Below are 19,409 nucleotides of genomic sequence, written 5' to 3'. Positions count from 1 at the left end.
CACTGAAAATTCCAGCCACACTTCTCACATATCTCATGACTATTCATCAGCCATTTGGGCAGGTAAACACGTGCCCATGGCCAACGCATCTCTCATGTGGGATGGGATGTCGCCTTAGGATCGCTAGGGAGAATGCACCCTGTATGATTCTAGGAAGTATTTCAGCAGACATCTATAGCGCATTCATAGGGGGACTAGGCTTTATTTACATAGGCGTGTGACATCAGTATAACATTGAGAACCTCTTAGCTGCATCAGCGAGGGTGAGCCACTATGCAAACATCTCTCTTAGTGCTGTACCCGCAGCTAAGCGTCATTGCGATAGAAATTGTGCCTAGGTGAACATGTGTGCGTCCAGAGGGAGGCTTGGTTCTTATTTGTATCGACATTTGACACCAGTATAGCACTCAATGAACTCTAACTGTGTACCAGAAAATAGATGCAACTTTCAACTGCTGGCTGTAGGCAGCAGCGGCCTTAGAGCAGTGGCTCGCAGCCCTGCATTCGTCTCTCCGGCGGTGGCACACGTCCAGAGTCGGCGGCATCTGTGCGTGTGCGAGTTGGAACCTCTGTAGGGAATAGTTCACTGACACGTCACGGTCGAATTTCTTAACGATAGTTGGAAAGCGATTTTACATTCAATGAGTGTTTGTGCAGTGCCTCATTTTCTGCCTTCAAAGCATTGTGAGTGCTTTGTCACAGCGTTAAATATGCATTATTTTTTGACAATTTACGAATTGTTTTAGTGTCTGCACATCCGTGTACTGCATTATTTCGGTGATTTATGAATAGTTTGCAGGTCTGTGGGCTGTTCAATGCCTCATTTCGACAGTTTAGTGAGCGTGTCTAGCGTTTTACATACATTATTTCAGTTTTCTATGAGTAGTTTGCAGATCTGTAGGGTGTGCAATGCATTACTTCGAAAGTTTACAATTAGTGAGCATGTTGACAGAGCGTTATACATGTATTATTTGGACAATTTACATCAGTGTACTGCATTATTTCGTTGATTTGCGTTTATTTTGCAGGTCTGTAGGCTGTGTATTGTGACCCCAAGGACGGCAGAGCGAGTGTTTTGTATCAGTGTAATAAATTAACTACATGAAATCCGTCTGTAAACAAATTCTTGCAAAATAAATAAAGTGCACTCCTTCCTCTCTCCAGCAGCTGGACACAGATTGAGTCTTTTTCCCGCCTTTTTCTCCCCTGGACTGCCACAGGATGACAGCACGCTCTCCTGGCAGTGCTGTGTGCTGTGTCATTTGGACTCCAGACCTCATGCTGAAAACACTGGATGGAGCTACTGCCTATGACAACTCAAAGTGTTTAAATATAGACTGCGTGCAAAATAAAGACTTATGTCCATCCTATCCAGTGACGCAGCACAGACTGAGTTCTTTTCCCACCAAATACAAGGAAGATGTGGCGCTCGGGATTAAATTAATGGAGGTAGCCCAAGTAACATTTTTCCCGCCATTTTATTAGGTTAGTAGAGGTAGCCAAAGTGCCCCCTTTTCAATGCCAGAATTTGAACTTCCCACCATTTTCGGGGGAGGGGGGAGGGGACGGGATTAGGTTAGTGAAGGTAGCCCACTTGATCTATTTGCCCTCCAAAATTTGAACTTCTCGCCTTGATGTCATTGCGACATTGCCATATCTATCACCTCCATCTTGGAGCCGTCATCTTGAAAATATTTGGCAACAATGCAGAGTGGGGCTGTACAAAGGTTGTCCCACTACTTTTGGGTCCCGAAATCGTGTTCCACGTTTCCTCCAAATGTGAATCCATTGACTATCATTCCCCAGACTAAACCAGAACCCATTTGTTAAAACAACATTCGCCCACTATTCGACTGTGCAGATGGCATTTTGGTGACTCCACTCTGGACGTTAGCTACTGTGAAGAAGCGCCAGAGGTAGACATTCAGCAGGTTCCCGACAATAAAGGCCGCTCTGCTGAAGCCATCTGAACACAGTTTGCCTCGATACAACACGTCCATTGAATACTACGAGCTCACACGCCGTGAGGTACCAAAGCGGTACTGTCGTGCCCTTACAGCCAAATAACGGTCTTCTCTTCTGAAGTCACATGTTGTCGGCCCTCCCTTGGTCCTGGGAATACACTGCCGTCATATCCAAGAAACAGCAGAACTATCCACATTAAGCCATCGGGCCACATCAGTTTCCGACTGTCCTGCTGCCTTTCTTTCTCTGGACCTCTACGACAGAGAATCTGGTAGGCACCTTATCTGCGCCATATTGCACCGCCTGTGCCTGCGTACACAGCGAGAGCGATATGGGCCTACCCAACAAACACTACCTCGTTTCATAGGTGCCCTTACGTCATTGTCCGTTGACTAGAATTGCATCTTCGGTGCAGAATACGATCGTACGGACATCTGGTTGACAGTTTGTATGATTATATCGTGAATTATACGCAGGACGGGGAAATAGCGGTTTGCTGCTTTAATTTTGGACAACAGTGTATACACGTGCGTGCGTGTCGGATGGGACTTATCATTCTTGTCCTGCTCCACTTGCAAATAAAGCGACGGGAAAATGACTATCTGTATCCCTCTGTATGAACACTACCCTCTTTGATCATGGCCCTAGGCGTAATGTACATTGGTGGGGGCAGAATCGTTGTGCAATCAGCCTCAAATGCCGCTTCTCTATCTTTTCTCAGTAATGCTCATCGAAAAGAACGTCGCCTTCCATCTAGTGAATCGCATCTGAGTTTCCGAAGCATGTCCGTAGTGTGTATACATGGGCAACGTTGACTCGCCGTTCGATTTGCCCGCTTTGGCCACGCGATTGCACGACCCCATGCTGCTGAGTTACACGCCGCTATGTGTTTTTTCGGCGTTGTCGTTGATTTTTATTCCAATTGCTTTTTTAAGTTTACAACCTCAGAAGCCGTTAGTTAGAGCCACGACAGATGTTTAGTTAGATTTTATCCGATGAAAGTTTGCTCAAGCGTGCTCAGCCAAAGCGGATATTTCGGAGTATTGTAGGCGATGAAACCTGTCACACTCATACCTGCGTTGTTCTACAGTGCGTACTCCTTGTCCGACGTAATGCTGGCCGCTCTCGCGAGGTGCCTAGTTGAGAGAAGGTGTTTTGAGACATGCTTCATCTTTAACTGGTCTCACAAATTGTCGCGTTTTTGTCAGAGATCTGAAGATCGATTTGATCTTGTGTCTTTTCAGCAGGCGACTGACATGGAGCCACAGAACGGCTAGAAAGAAATCATCTTTCCCTGCTCATCGTCGGTGGTCTTACTGTGATTCTCTTTTCTCTATATTACTTCTTTTATTTCCTGCCGTTACGTATCGGGCATGATAAGCCACCTGCTGAAGAAGCACAAGATCAAATCGATCGTCAGGTGTCCGACAAAAATCCAGCACTTACTGAGACCAGCTGGTCTCTGTGGAACAGTGCAGGAAGGAGCATGAGAGGTTTTATCGTCTGCGCTACCCCGTGAGATCCGCAGCTGAGCACGCTTGAGTAAACTGTCACCAGATCAATTTGGTGAAACCGCTGTCGTGGCTCACGCTACCGGATTGTGGACTGTGTAATTAAAGAAGCCATTGAAGTAAAAATGACCGATAAGGCCCTAAATAGAGACAGCGTCCTCTAGCTCAGCAAAGCGTGGAACTTAGATATAGCGCCGCTGAAGCGGGCACATCGAAAGGCGACTCAATGTATGCCCATATATGGCGACGCAGCGAGCACCAGTGACGTCACAGCCCGCAGCAGATGTATATAAGGGGCGTGCCAGCGGCCCCAGTGGCCTTCCAACTATAACCTGGCCTTGTTCCCCCCTCCCCAGGGCCCCCTTTTTCCTCTTCCCTCCTTCTCCCAGAGCGGATTTTCCTCCATCCCCCCCCCCCCCCCCCCCTCACTCCTGAGACCCGGCACCCCATACTTGCCTCTTTCCTTCCCACATCCCTCCCTACCTGGCCTTCTTCAGCGCGCCCCCCGCTTATCTCCTCCATCCCTTCCCCTCCCTCCCTTCTTCAGGTCCCCCTCATCTCCTAGCGCCTGGCAGATCCTCTGTATTGATCATCATCAGTGTGCCACATCAGTGTTGTCTAGTGCTGTTTCTCCTGTGCGTCAAGAGGTGTGATTTTAATTGTGTACTGCCTTGAGGTTCACCGTCAGTGTTATGTTATGTGCTCTGCCATCCGTCGATACCTTTATACTGTGCCTTGTGTTCTTTTAATTGTCGCAGTGTGTGGCTTTTTGTGTGTGCTACTTTTAAACAGTTTTTATCTCCATTTTAGTCACCCCATTTTTTCGTCTATTGCCTTCCATGTTGTTCCCCCTTTTTATATCTATGTTCATCTTATTCTCTCCTTTGCTGTTTTTAAATGTCTTCTATTGTTTTGTTCTATGTCTTTCGGCTGAAGAGCAGCGCATATGCTGCTGCCAGCCCGCCCCGATGGGGAATTGAAATACAATAAAGAAAAAAAAAAGGCCCCAGTGGCAGTCACACCACTTGACAATGGACAAGCAGTGTTTTGTCGAAAGATCGTGTAATTTTAATCACGTGGCAAGACTGGAAAACCGAGAACTTTGTATTTAATGTCACTGCCGCGAGACTCGGCATTCTTAAAGGCGACATATCATTTCCTGGTCGTCCATGTGTGTTATTCCCGTCCACTACTGTAGTCGCCTCAGCCTTTTACGGTGGTATCGGATTGTTTTTGTGTTCGGCACGAATAAGAGAGGCTGGACCTTCCCTGATCTTCTTAAATGGGTGCCAGTCGGAGAAGCCTGGGTTGACTATAACTGCGGGTAAATTCCCCAGGACGGACGGTGTTTTCTGGCACCAGTTAATGAGAAGTTCTGAAACTCTTTGTGGGAAGCAGCACTTTAGAGAAGCGTTGTGAGCGAGAGTGGAAATAGTGATACATTCTACTCCAGTTTCGGATTAGTCGTAAGGCCTTACGATAAAACCATTTTTAAAGCGCTTTGGAGCGCGAGGAAATGTGGAGGGTCGGCCGCAGCGCTCTTGAGGTTGAGGTGGCAAGTCGTTTGCCCTATGGGGCGGAATTTATGTTTTGAAGTAGTTATGATTTCGAAAGTGTGGAACTGATGATCCTTCGTGATCAACGAGATTAGTTTCCACTGTGGAGAGCCGGAAAGCATTCGTGTTCGGGCATCTAATTCTGCTTACGGAATATCCTGTTTTTCTAATATGAGTTTTGCCGATTAGTGAGCGTGGAATTCATTCGGTGAAAAGGTACCTGAGAACCGAGCGTGGAGCCATTACGTACTTGGAGGTTGTAGATATAGGATGTTTGAAAGTCCAAGACAACAACACGCCCTCAGAAGACTTAAACGTGGCATTGTCAAGAGAATTGGAGAATACATCGAAGTCGGGGGCGGCATTTATGCAAATCGTCTTTCAACTTCTACATCCGTATTTACAGTTACGTGACTATTATGCGTTCTACACTTAAGTGCCCAGCAGAGGGTTCATCCAACTACTTTCACCCTATTTCTATCCGTCCCACTCCCGAAGAGCTCGTGTCAAAACCTAACACTTAAATCTTCTCGTGCGAGCTCTGATTTCTCTTATTCTATTAATACGATCACTTCTGCCAGTGTTGGTGGGTGTCAAGAGAATATTTTCTCTTGCGGAGGAGAAAGTCGGTGACTAAAACTACATTTAAAAAAATCTTTCCGCAACGAGAACGCATTTGTTTTAATGCTTGCCATACCACCTCGCACATCACATCTATGAAACTCTCTCCCCTACTTCGCGCTAAAACCAGCTGCCTTTCTTTGAATTTTTGCGATGTTCTCCATCAATCAGATCTTTTAAGTATCCCATAGCGCACAGTAGCACCTCAACAGAGCACGGGCAAGCGTAGTGTAGGCAGCCTTTGTAGTGGATTTCTTGCGTCTTCTAACTGTTCTACCAATAAAACATAGTCTTTGGTTCGCTTTTCCCGCAAAACTATCTATTTGATCGTTCAAATTTAAGTTGTTCGCAATTGTTATCCGTAGATATTTAGTTGAATTGACAGGTTTCAGATCTGAGTTATATATCGTGTAACCGAAATTTATCGAATTCCTTTTAATACTGTTGTAGATGACCTCACATTTTTCTCTTATTTAGAGTCAATTGCCACTTTTCGCACCATTCATACATTTTGGGTAAATCATTTTTTAATTGGTTTTGGTTTACCGATTATTTTACGAGACGTTAAATGACATCCTAATTGAAAACAATCTAAGAAGGGGGGGGGGGTCCAGTTGTCTCGTAAATCATTTATATAGATTAGGAACAGCAGAGGACCTATAATACTTTCTTGGGGAACGCCAGATATCACTCCTGTTTTTTCGATGACTCTCCGTCTGTTCCCCGAAATGTGATCTTTCTGACAGAAAATCACGAATCCAGTAGCATAACTGAGATGATACACTATAGGCACGCAATTTGATTAGAAGTATCTTGTGAGGAACGGTGTCAACAGTCTTCTGGAAATCCAGAAATATGGAATCAGGTTCAGATCCCCTATTGGTTGGTTCAAATGGCTCTGAGCACTATGGGACTTAACATATGAGGTCATCAGTCGCCTAGAGCTTAGAACTACTTAAACCTAACTAACCTAAGGACATAACACACATCCATGCGCGAGGCAGGATTCGAACCTGCGACCGTAGCGGTCGCGCGGTTCCGGACACTAGCGCCTAGAACCGCTCGGCCACTCCGGCCGGCGATCCCCTATTAACAGCGCTCATTACATCATAGGAAAAAGAACTAGTGGTGCTGCCCAAGAACAATTTAGTCTGATTTCGTGTCGACAGTCTGTCAACAGATCGGTTTCTTTGAGGTAATTAATAATATTCGAAGACTGTATATGTTCCAAAGTTCTACTGCAAATCTACGTCAGTGAGAGAGTTCTACAAGTCACCGGATTAATTCCTACTTCCTTTCATAAGTGTTGGTGTGACCTGTCCAACTTTCCAATTATTAGGTAGGGTTCTTTCGTCGAGCGAGCTGTTGTGTATGATCGCTAAGTATAGAGCTCATTTCAGCACACTCTAGAGGGAACCTAGATGCTATGTAAACTGGCCCGGAAGACTTGTCTTTATTGGATGATATAAGTTGCTTCGATACACAGAGGATATCTGCTTCTAAGTTACTCATGTTATAAGCTGTTCTTGATTCGAGTTACGCAATATTTATTTCGTCGGCTTTGGTGAAGGAATTAAGGAAAACCGCTTTTAGTAAGTACACCTCAGTGAGACTGTCATCAGGAAAATGACTATCGCTGTTGCGTAGTGACGGTATTGCTTTGGTCCTACCTCTGGTGTACGTTACATACGACCACAATTTCTTTGGATTTTCTGGCAGATTTCGAGACAGAGACGTAATCACACTCTCAGTGAGTATTTGTTTGGGTTACATCCTAATAGCTGTATTTCTGCAAACAATAAAAATTGGACACAGTTTGCGTGGAATCTTACCACCTCGTAAGATACGTGCTGCCCCTGCTGATGCCCCGCTGTGTTCTCATATCCTATGCAAACAAAGCTGTCGACACGACTGCAGTAGCGTCGCTATTCAGTATGCCGGTGAAGCCGCAATCGCTGGCAGTGAGCCAGTCAACATGCACCGCTATTCGCCCCATTCCTAGAAATAGCGGAATACTGGACTCATACGACGGCCATTGCGTCCAGTCTAAGGGGCTTACGAGCTACATGACCCACTTTGGTAAAACACGCGAAGAGCACTCTGCAGAGCGCGTTTCACACAGGTGCCTGGAACATAAATGTAGTAGATGCACTAAAGTGACTCCTGGCTGTATTTGCGCATTTTATGTTGACTCTTTTAATGCGTTTTCCACACTCCGCAATTTCAGTGACACAGCGTGGTATTTAATTCATTTCTTGACGCCGCAGTCGATGAAAATAGTTTTATGTTTCCTGATGGTGCCTGGTCGCTGGAAATTGGTTGTGAATAAAGTTTTATTTCGTCTGCAGGTGTCGGTGCCTCTTAAATATGAGTTTATTCAAATCTTTACGACCTACCTGTCCCAATCTTCACAAAATACAACCGATTTATTTTTCCTGTTCGTGAAATCGAAAAGGCCGCAAGTAATGTATTAGAGATAGATACTCCATTTCTTGACTACCAAAACGTGTTCAATACAGCTCCATTTCGTCACTTTGTAAATAAAATGTAAGTGGCAGTCAATTGAAAATAAAACAAATTGAAAAAAATAACTAAACTGTCTATTATATGAAAAGTAACCGCCATGACTGTTAACACGTTTATCCCACTGTGGCACAAAATGGTCAGTGCCTCCATAACACAACATTTCCGGTTGCCTACTATGAAGGAATTTCTAATTGCGATAGTTAATTTTTTTTCTTTTTTCTTTTCTTTCGCTTCATTCAGTCTGTATATGGCTGCATTATGTCCTTTGACTTCAGGACGCAGAAGTTTTATCCTATTTCAACTTCTTAGTAATGGTGTTTTGGAATGTGTCATGTGAAGCTAAAAGAAGCGTCTGTGCAGGATACGGTGGACGATGCGCAGTGATCAATTTTTGTCCAAATCAATTGGTGAGTTCGTTCGTTTTTTCGAAAGGGGAGAGAATCATTTTTTGCCCACTTTGGGCCGGATGGCAACACAACCATAACATAATCGAAGCGCACGCCCTCCAAGAAAAATATTCAAATGTGTGTGAAATCTTATGGGACTTAACTGCTAAGGTCATTAGTCCGTAAGCTTCCACACTACTGAACCTAAATTATCCTAAGGACAAACACACACACCCATGCCCGAAGGAGGACGCGAACCTCCGCCGGGATCAGCCGCACAGTCCATGACTGCAGCGCTTTAGGCCGCGCACGCCCTCCAATCTTTTTCGAACGATACTACAGGAACTATTAGGTAAAAAAAGTTTGCCTTACTTATAGCATTTCGTTAATGGTCATAGTAATTGTGATATTTGAAATTAAGCAAGACACTGTGCGAAATTCGAGAAAAGTTTGCGATGGCTGGCTCTGAGCACTACGGGACTTAACTTCTGAGGTCATCAGTCCCCTAGAACTCAGAACTACTTAAACCTAACTAACCTAAGGACATCACACACATCCATGCCCGAGGCAGGATTCGAACCTGTGACTGTAGCGGTCGCGCAGTTCCAGACTGTAGCGCCTAGAACCGCTAGGCCACTCTGGACGGCCGTTTGCGATGGAAATAGGGGTCACTATGATTTCGTGTTCGGTGCATATCGCGTAATACGTTGCTGCATAAGAAATTTAGCTAACATATTGTTTTTTTTTTAAACCTGTGCGGAGATCTGTATCGGTCACAAATCTTGAGGGAATTGATCTGACGTAGCACACCCATTTGTGATGGTGTGCGTCGGCGATAAAGCTAGAAAGAAGTATTCATAACATTCCTCATACTTCATAAATTGTTTTGAGATATCGAAATGAGATTTTAGTAAATGATAGCAGGCAAAGGGGAGAGTATTTTTACACATGGTTATTGTGCGAAACTTAATTGTCAATCATGTTACTCGAGTAACCACAGACCTTTTCGATGTTAGAATGTAATTTGTAAGGGCCATGGATAGCTGGCGAATGAAGAAATGCTATGGGTTTTGGAACAATCTAAGCGAATACATTACACGTTTTTTTTGTTTTTTTTTATCGAGGAAGCGATTTTTCATAAGCTATTCATCATATTTGTCATCGGTTCCTCACTTAATAAACTTAATAAACCACTGTTTCAGTAGTCTTTTGCATTTTGGTAAAAGCAGCAAATATTAAAATGGTAACAAGTGAAATGTGGGTTCTAATCAAAATTCACCACTCACGAGGTTCCTCGTTTACAGCGGAATTCTTTTTGTATGTTAACAAAAGCAACTGCGGGATTGGCAGGCTTCCACTTAATATTTACAAAAAAAAAAAAAAAAAAAAAATTGTGAGCGTAGGCTTCAGTTTAGAACGGCACTTTCTCTACATTTCCCCTGCAGTGTATTGACAGCCTACCAGCAACCCCCCACCACCACGTCTATGCCCACGTTTGTCCAGCCGACTGCGCATCTACCGGTCACGTTATTCTGCCCGCACTCCAATATGCAACACTGTTGCATGAACTGTGATGCGAGAGCGATATCGATCCTGGGAGTCGAGCTGTGTCAGTCAGTGGGAGCACAGCGGCGTGAGGTGGGCGCCTGAGGTGGGTGTGAGGTTTATGTTGTGTAGTTGTGCTAGACAAAACACACGAACATTTAAATCGGCGTTCTTATTTTTCGCCCACAATTTAAATTAAATTTTAGCGTGGACGTTATGAAACAAAATTTTAGACTCTGTGAGTACTGTAAGCTTCGTGTAGTGACAATGTATACGAGAATGCGCTGTGTCTTAGGGATGGAAAAAGCAGGACAGTTCCTATTCCGTGTTTCCTCAATATTCGTCCTATTTTCCCCGACAGTGCGCCGCTATACGGTATATAGGCAGTGGCTATCTCTTTCTTTCTCCGTGGCTTCTTCCGTCTCCACACGCTGTACTGTAGAGGTGGGGCGGAGAGCGCTTCTGATCGTCCGTTCCGAGTACCCGTTTTCCCCGAATACAGTTTTTAGGTGTTCCAGCTCTTGGGGCAGACTCTCTGCGTCAGAGAAGGTGCGCGCCCTTTGCACCAGTGTTTTTAGCACCCCACTGCGACTACTTCTGTTTGTTCATAGTATTCTCCATTAAAGAGAAAATACGTGGAGGTAAGAACGTGCTTGAGAAGATCGGTCGTCTTCTCGTCAAATTTCTATGCAATAAGCTCAACTGACTCTCGAAGAGGCACCCTGGTGAATAATGAAACAACGTCAAAACTCACCAGGATATCTGAGTCTTTCAGCTTGAAGTTGTCGAGAGTCAGTTGAGCTAATTGCACAGAAATTTGACGCGAGGACGACCGACCTATTCAAGCACGTTCTAACCTCAACGTGAGTCGCAATGGGGAGCCCACTCTCGCCTGTGGCCGCATATTTCTATATGGAGTACTTCGAGGAGGAAGCTTTGGCGTCATCCAAATGGAACCCTACTTGTTTTCTACGCTATGTGGATGACACATTCGCGATCTGGTTCCATGGAAGGGACACGGTACTAGACTTCCTTACACACCCGAACTCCTTACATCCTATTCACTATGGAGACTGAAGCAGAAGGAAGATTACCATTCCTGGACATCATGGTCAAAGGAAGAGCGGATGGCACCCTGGGCCACGGGGTATACAGGAAGGAAACGCACACCGACCTGTATTTGCAAGCGGATAGCTGTCGCCACTCTGCGCAGAGGAATGGGGTGCTAAAAACACTGGTGCACAGCTCGCGCACCTTCTCTGACGCAGAGAGTCTGCCCCAAGAGCTGGAACACCTAAAAACTGTATTACGGACAAACGGGTACTCGGAACGGACGATCAGACGCGTTCTCCGCCCCACCTCTACAGTACAGCGTGTGGAGACAGAAGTTACGTAGAAACAAAGAGATAGCAACTGCCTATATACCGTATAGTGGCGCACTGTCGGGGAAAATAGGACGAATATTGAGGAAACACGAGGTAGAAACTGTCTTCTGCCCACCAAATAAAACGCGAGCATTGTTGGGAAATGTGAAAGACGATTTCGGTTTGCGGAAGGCCCGCATATACCAGAATCCGTGTCAGTGTCGGAAGACTTATATTGGACAGACAGCGCGCACCATTGAAGATAGTCTCACCGACCGCTGACGTGCGGGCACGGACCGCGAAGAGAACGCCTCATGAAAGGGGGGGGGGGGGGATAGTGTGCCCTTTGGACACTATGAACCGGCAGTACACCCGTTGACTGTTCGAGCAAGAAATACGCCGGGAGAAACTGAAGAATAACATTAAGTTTCGTTTATTTGCATATTTCATTTAGTATAGAATGTGATCAAAAGTATCCGGACACTCTCAAAAACATACGTTTTTCATATTAGGTGCATTGTGTTGACACCTACTGCCAGGTACTCCATATCAGTGACCTCAGTAGCCATTAGACATTGTGAGAGAGCAGAATTGGGCGCACCGCGGAACTCACGGACTTCAAAAGTGGTCAGGTGATTGGGTGTCACATGCGTCATACGTCTGTACGCAAGATTTCCCCACTCCTAAACATCTCCAGGTCTACTGTTCCCGATGTGATACTGAAGTGGAAGCGTCAAGGGACACGTACAGACCACCTCGACCTCGTAGGTTGACAGAGTCCGCCGACAGTGGGAGGGGGTCTTAATAGCCAAACAGATATCCAGACCATCACACAGAAATTCGAAACTGCATCAGGATCTTTTTTTTTTTTTTTTTTTTTTTTTTTTTTTTTTTTTTTTTTTTTTTTTTTTTTTTTTTTTTTTTTTTGGTCATCAGTCTACTGACTGCCACGAATTCCTTTCCTGTGCTAACCTCTTCATCTCAGAGTAGCACTTGCAACCTACGTCCCCAATTATTTGCTTGACGTATTCCAATCTCTGTCTTCCTCTACAGTTTTTGCCCTCTACGGCTCCCTCTAGTACCACGAAAGTCATTTCCTCATGTCTTAGCAGATGTGCTATCATCCTGCCCCTTCTCCTTATCAGTGTTTTCCACATATTCCTTCCCTCTCCGATTCTGCATAGAACCTCCTCATTCCTTACCTTATCAGTCGACCTAATTTTCAACATTCGTCTATAGCACCACATCTCAAATGCTTCGGTTCTCTTCTGTTCCGGTTTTTCCACAGTCCATGTTTCACTACCATACGATGCTGCACTCCAGACGTCCATCCTCAGAAATTTCTTCCTCAAATTAAGGCCAGTATTTGATATTAGTAGACTTCTCTTGGCCAGAAATGCCTTTTTTGCCATAGCGAGTCTGCTTCTGATGTCCTCCTTGCTCCGTCCGTCATTGGTTTTACTGCCTAGGTAGCAGAATTCCTTAACTTCATTGACTTCGTGACCATCAATCCTGATGTTAAGTTTCTCGCTGTTCTCATTTCTACTACTTCTCTTTACCTTCGTCTTTCTCCGGTTTACTTTCAAACCATACTGTGTACTCATTAGACTGTTCATTCCGTTCACCAGATCATTTAATTCTTCTTCACTTTCACTCAGGATAGCAATGTCATCAGCGAATCGTATCATTGATATCCTTTCACCTTGTATTTTAATTCCACTCCTGAACCTTTCTTTTATTTCCATCATTGCTTCCTCAATGTACAGACTGAAGAGTAGGGGCGAAAGGCTACAGCCTTGTCGTACACCCTTCTTAATACGAGCACTTCGTTCTTGATCGTCCACTCTTATTATTCCCCCTTGGTTGTTGTACATGTTATATATGACCCGTCTCTCCCTATAGCTTACCCCTACTTTTTTCAGAATCTCGAACAGCTTGCGCCATTTTATATTGTCGAACGCTTTTTCCAGGTCGACAAATCCTATGAAAGTGTCTTGATTTTTCTTTAGCCTTGCTTCCATTATTAGCCGTAACGTCAGAATTGCCTCTCTCGTCCCTTTACTTTTCCTAAAGCCAAACTGATCTTCACCTAGCGCATTCTCAATTTTCTTTTCCATTCTTCTGAATATTATTCTTGTAAGCAGCTTCGATGCATGAGCTGTTAAGCTGATTGTGCGATAATTCTCGCACTTGTCAGCTCTTGCCGTCTTCGGAATTGTGTGGATGATGCTTTTCCGAAAGTCAGATGGTATATCGCCATACTCATATATTCTGCACACCAACGTGAAAAGTCGTTTTGTTGCGACTTCCCCCAATGATTTTAGAAATTCTGATGGAATGTTATCTATCCCTTCTGCCTTATTTGACCGTAAGTCCTCCGAAGCTCTTTTAAATTCCGATTCTAATACTGGATCCCCTATCTCTTCTAAATCGACTCCTGTTTCTTCTTCTATCACATCAGACAAATCTTCGCCCTCATAGAGGCTTTCAATGTATTCTTCCACCTATCTGCTCTCTCCTCTGCATTTAACAGTGGAATTCCCGTTGCACTCTTAATGTTACCACCGTTGCTTTTAATGTCACCAAAGGTTATTTTGACTTTCCTGTATGCTGAGTCTGTCCTTCCGACAATCATATCTTTTTCGATGTCTTCACATTTTTCCTGCAGCCATTTCGTCTTAGCTTCCCTGCAATTCCTGTTTATTTCATTGCTCAGCGACTTGTATTTCTGTATTCCTGATTTCCCCGGAACACGTTTGTACTTCCTCCTTTCATCAATCAACTGAAGTATTTCTTCTGTTACCCATGGTTTCTTCGCAGCTACCTTCTTTGTACCTATGTTTTCCTTCCCAACTTCTGTGATGGCCCTTTTTAGAGATGTCCATTCCTCTTCAACTGTACTGCCTACTGTGCTATTCCTTATTGCTGTATCTATAGCGTTAGAGAACTTCAAACGTATCTCGTATATCTTAGTACTTCCGTATCCCACTTCTTTGCATATTGATTCTTCCTGACTAATGTCTTGAACTTCAGCCTACTCTTCATCACTACTATATTGTGATCTGAGTCTATATCTGCTCCTGGGTACGCCTTACAATCCGGTATCTGATTTCGGAATCTCTGTCTGACCATGATGTAATCTAATTGAAATCTTCCCGTATCTCCCGGCCTTTTCCAAGTACACCTCCTCCTCTTGTGATTCTTGAACAGGGTATTCGCTATTACTAGCTGAAACTTGTTACAGAACTCAATTAGTCTTTCTCCTCTTTCATTCCTTGTCTCAAGCCCATATTCTCCTGTAACCTTTTCTTCTACCCCTCCCCTACAACTGCATTCCAGTCGGCCATGACTATTAGATTTTCGTCCCCCTTTACATACTGCATTACCCTTTCAATATCCTCATACACTTTCTCTATCCGTTCATCTTCAGCTTGCGACGTCGGCATGTATACCTGAACTATCGTTGTCGGTGTTGGTCTGCTGTCGATTCTGATTAGAACAACCCGGTCACTGAACTGTTCACAGTAACACACCCTCTGCCCTACCTTCCCATTCATAACGAATCCTACACCTGTTATACCATTTTCTGCTGCTGTTGATATTACCCGATACTCATCTGACCAGAAATCCTTGTCTTCCTTCCACTTCACTTCACTGACCCCTACTATATCTAGATTGAGCCTTTGCATTTCCCTTTTCAGATTTTCTAGTTTCCCTACCACGTTCAAGCTTCTGACATTCCACGCCCCGACTCGTAGAACGTTATCCTTTCGTTGACTATTCAATCTTTTTCTCATGGTAACCTCCCCCTTGGCAGTCCCTTCCCGGAGATCCGAATGGGGGACTATTCCGGAATCTTTTGCCAATGGAGAGATCATCATGACACTTCTTAAAATACAGGCAGGATCTACTGCAAGTATTATGACAGTTAGGCGGAAGGTGAGAAAATTTGTATTTCATGGTCGAGCGGCTGCTCACGCCAGTAAATGCCAAACGATACCTCTCTTGGTGTAAGGTGCGTAAACATCGAACGATTGAACAGTGGAAAAACGTTGTGTGGAATGACGAATCATGGTACACAATGTAGCGATCCGGTGGCAGGGTGTGGGTATGGAGAATGCCCGATGAACGTCATCTGACAGCGTGTTTATTGTCAACTGCAAAATTCGGAGGCGGTGGTGTAATGGTGTGGTCGTGTTTTTCATGGAGCGACTTGCACCCCTTGTTGTTTTGCGTGACAATGTCACAGCACAGGCCTACACTGATGTTTCAAGAACCTTGTTGCTTACCACTGTCGAAGAGCAATTCGGGGATGGCGATCGCATCTTTCAACACGATCGAGCACCTGTTCATAATGCACTGCCTCTCACGGAAGGGTTACACGACAATAACATCCCTGTAATGGACTGGGCTGCATAGACTCCTGACCTAAGTCCTATAGAACACCTTTGGGATGTTTTGAAACGCCGACTTCATGCCAGGCCTTACCGACCGACATCGATACCTCTCCTCAGTGCAGTACTCCCTGAAGAATGAGCTGCTATTCCCCAAGAAATCTTCCAGCACCTAACTGAAAATATGCCTGCGAAAGTGAAAGCTGTCTTCAATGATAAATGTGGGCCAACACCATATTGAATTCCAGCATTACCGATGGAGGGCGCCACGAACTTGTAAGTTATTTTCAGCCAGGTGTCCGGATATTTTTGAATTACAAAGAGTATTTTGTGTTTATGCATCTTGAACTGAGTGAGACAAAATTTTTCTGTCTATTCGATTTCTACATTTATTAAGGAAATAATAGGAATAATATACCAAAAATCTGTTATTCGAGAAACTGCTATACCCGGTTAACACTAGAACCGCTGATATTTGGACATACATAGAACCGCGGCTGGGTCACTAATTACCCGTGATCTTTTCCTTTATATCTTCTATGTCAATGGGTTATTGTTACTGCCAATGAATCTATTGTTAGAAGCACTAGGAAATGTAGAATGAAATTAACAAAAATAAAAAAAGTTTAGACAAATTATAATTTTATATTTTAAAACTGAGTGTTTTTACTGACTACCGTTACATAATGAACACAAATAATAGTCTTTACATTTTACAAACGATTTGTTTCCTTCACAGTTAGACTTTACAAGGAAACGTGTTCGCTTTTTTTGTCTGTCAGGAATATCTTCAGGTCTGACAGGGTCGCTAGTCTTTCTAGTCGCTGCGTACTTCTCAGCAAGCTCGTCCCTCAGCTGCAGGATGAAATCCCTGCGTTTCAACTTTTTATCATTTAGAGAATTGAACAATACCCACACATTTATCCCAGCCAAATCCAGAAAATGGTAAAATGTGTGAACAGGACAAAGTCTCGATGGTGCTTTGACAGAGTATTTGCGAATCATTTGGTCGACCACGTCCACTCCATATTTAAAGCAGATATAAAACCTAACTGTATCTGGCTTCTTTTGTATACCATCCTCAATCGTCACATAAGGATGCTTAGTGCTCAGAATCAGGACTTTCGTGTTGCTCTTACCCTGATAAACAGTCAGTGCGGTAACAATACTGTGCTGTATAACTGTTCTCTTGCCTTCTTAATACAGACTGGTATTTTCCTGTGAGATCGATTTAATGTGTCCACAAGACTGGTAGAATTAGCTTTCAGTGTCTCAGAGAGCGCTCAGAAGATGAAATAATTGTCACATGTGACATTTATTCCTTTGTTGAGGTAAGGTTGCATCAATTTTTTTACAACAAAGTCACCAAGACGTTCATCACTCTGCCTAGTGTCATCTTTTCCTAGATAAGGGATAGCATTCACAATATATTTTGAGTCTTTATCTACCGCCATCCAATACTTTTGCCCGTATTTGTCCGGATTTGGGGCCATAAACTGCGTGAATCTGCAGCGGCACTTTGAAGGAAAAAGCTCTACGACGATTGTTATAAATGGACCTGGTATGTAGCTAGACTGTGCATTCGCAATGAACACATTCCAGATTTCTGATACCAAAGCAAACTTGTCTTGTCTTAGTCGTTCTGATCTTGTGGATCTAATGTCAAATCTGAGATAACGCATTATCTCTCTGAATCTGTAACGAGCCATTGTTGATTTCACAAAATTATTTCCCCACTTCACTGACCACAATGTGTCTAGTTCTAAACTCTTAGATCCAATAGCACCACGGACGTATAATATAGATATAAAAGCTTCCACTTCGTTAATTTTTATAGTCCACTCATATGAGCTCAGTACACGACGTGCTTCGGTTTCTATACATTTTACAATATGTTTCAAAATTTTGTCCGTTATCATTAGATGCCATGCACTGTAACAGGTCTCATTCACGTTTCGTTTTGCATGCGGAGATGGTCCTGTCCTATCTTTGAAAACATTCTGTTGTCCATATCTTCCAGCTGAACAGTCACCTATTACTCCAACTTGCCAGGTTGTTCCATCGGGTGCTACAATATCGCTACCTGAAGGAAACTGAAGTAGTCCAGAGTCCTGGGCATTTAGTTGTCGACGCCGACCTTGAGGACGTCCACTTCCTCGAGTTGACTTAGTCTTTGTGGCAGCTGTTCCTGTAATAGTAGTTATTTAATACTGAATATATTGTGTAATATTAGAGCAAAAAAAAAAAAAAAAAACACCTTCATACATGTAATATATAAATTGTAAAAATTCAACACGAAACAAAGTATGAACATAAGTGTTGCAATTGAAATTAGTGTCTATGCAACATATACATAAACAAAAATTATTATAAAACAGACACATGAACAAGCATACCTTTCTCATCAGCATTCAGAAGAACCTTCTCAGGAGTAACATCGTCTTCTGATGAAGAATCCGGAACTATTGGCGATGGAAATTCTTCCTCAGATAAAGACTCCAGCGGTTCGCCCTCAGATTCATTGTCTAAAATCTCACTTAGAGCATTTATAATGTCCTCTTCAGTTCGTAGAAATTTGGCCATAATATATTCGTAAGTTACAAGCACTATCTACACAGACAGAATACACTACTAAACCCGTTTTCGTGGTACAAAACTATGGCTGCGCAATATCTGCATATAAGATCAGACTTGTTTGAACCTCTCTCCCTCTCGTCCCCTGCTGAAAACTGGAACGTCAGCCGGAAGTGAAGTAAAAATGAGTTTTGCGATTGTTGACCAAACACACACTAACAATAGGCATGAAGCTGCATGAAAAATGCGATTGTTATAGCGACTGCGCCGGGCGGGTCAGAACTGACCCTTCCGCAGTTCTAGGTGAATCTTCATATTTCTCTTTTATGTTTTCGCCGTAAAATGTAGAATGAAGTATAATCACTAATTACCTCATTTCATAAAAAGTCACAGATATGTAACACTCTAGGCAATAATACAAAAGAGTGACAACGTAGGAATTATCAAGTGGGTCACGAGTGACCCAGCCGCGGTTCTAGTGGCGCTGAAACAAAACAAACGATATACAGGATAATCGGTTGATTCAGCGATAACCGCCATCCCTACTGCGATTGTCGTGACTAGACCCGAACAGTTTGAACGTAAATGAGTTGCACAATCAGTCTACCTAATGTACCTTGAATTTATTATCTTGTGTGCAACTTTATGAACTGCCGTGTGCGTTAAAATACTAACTGACATCATGGAGACTTTCAAATGTTTATGACCTGTGGTGCTGTTTTCGCCAGAGCTGGAAATGACGATCGTGATTGCTAGCAACGAAAAGATTGAAATTTCGAAACCGGCGACTGAAAATGAATTTTATACTACTTCAAAACTGTTTACGGGCTAGTGGTAAAAAGAGTAGTGTGTCTGAAGAACGTCGTAATGACACTCATAAGGAAATAGTTCTTCATAACGATTATGTCCGACCGGACTGTAACCAAAAGAATGTAACGGAGGGTAGCGTTTGTACCTGAGGAATCTT

The 19,409-nt window shown here is 43.6% G+C and overlaps 1 long non-coding RNA gene across 1 annotated transcript in view; it reads right to left on the bottom strand.

Moving 5' to 3' along the window:
* LOC124596456 overlaps positions 1–19,409 on the bottom strand; it is a 450,318-nt gene that overhangs the window by 347,294 nt on the left and 83,615 nt on the right. The gene's annotated exons all lie outside the window — the stretch shown is intronic.

This window comes from Schistocerca americana, chromosome 2 (assembly GCF_021461395.2).
Source record: "Schistocerca americana isolate TAMUIC-IGC-003095 chromosome 2, iqSchAmer2.1, whole genome shotgun sequence".
NCBI classification, from domain to species: domain Eukaryota; kingdom Metazoa; phylum Arthropoda; class Insecta; order Orthoptera; family Acrididae; genus Schistocerca; species Schistocerca americana.
This window is presented reverse-complemented; position numbering and strand designations above follow the sequence as displayed.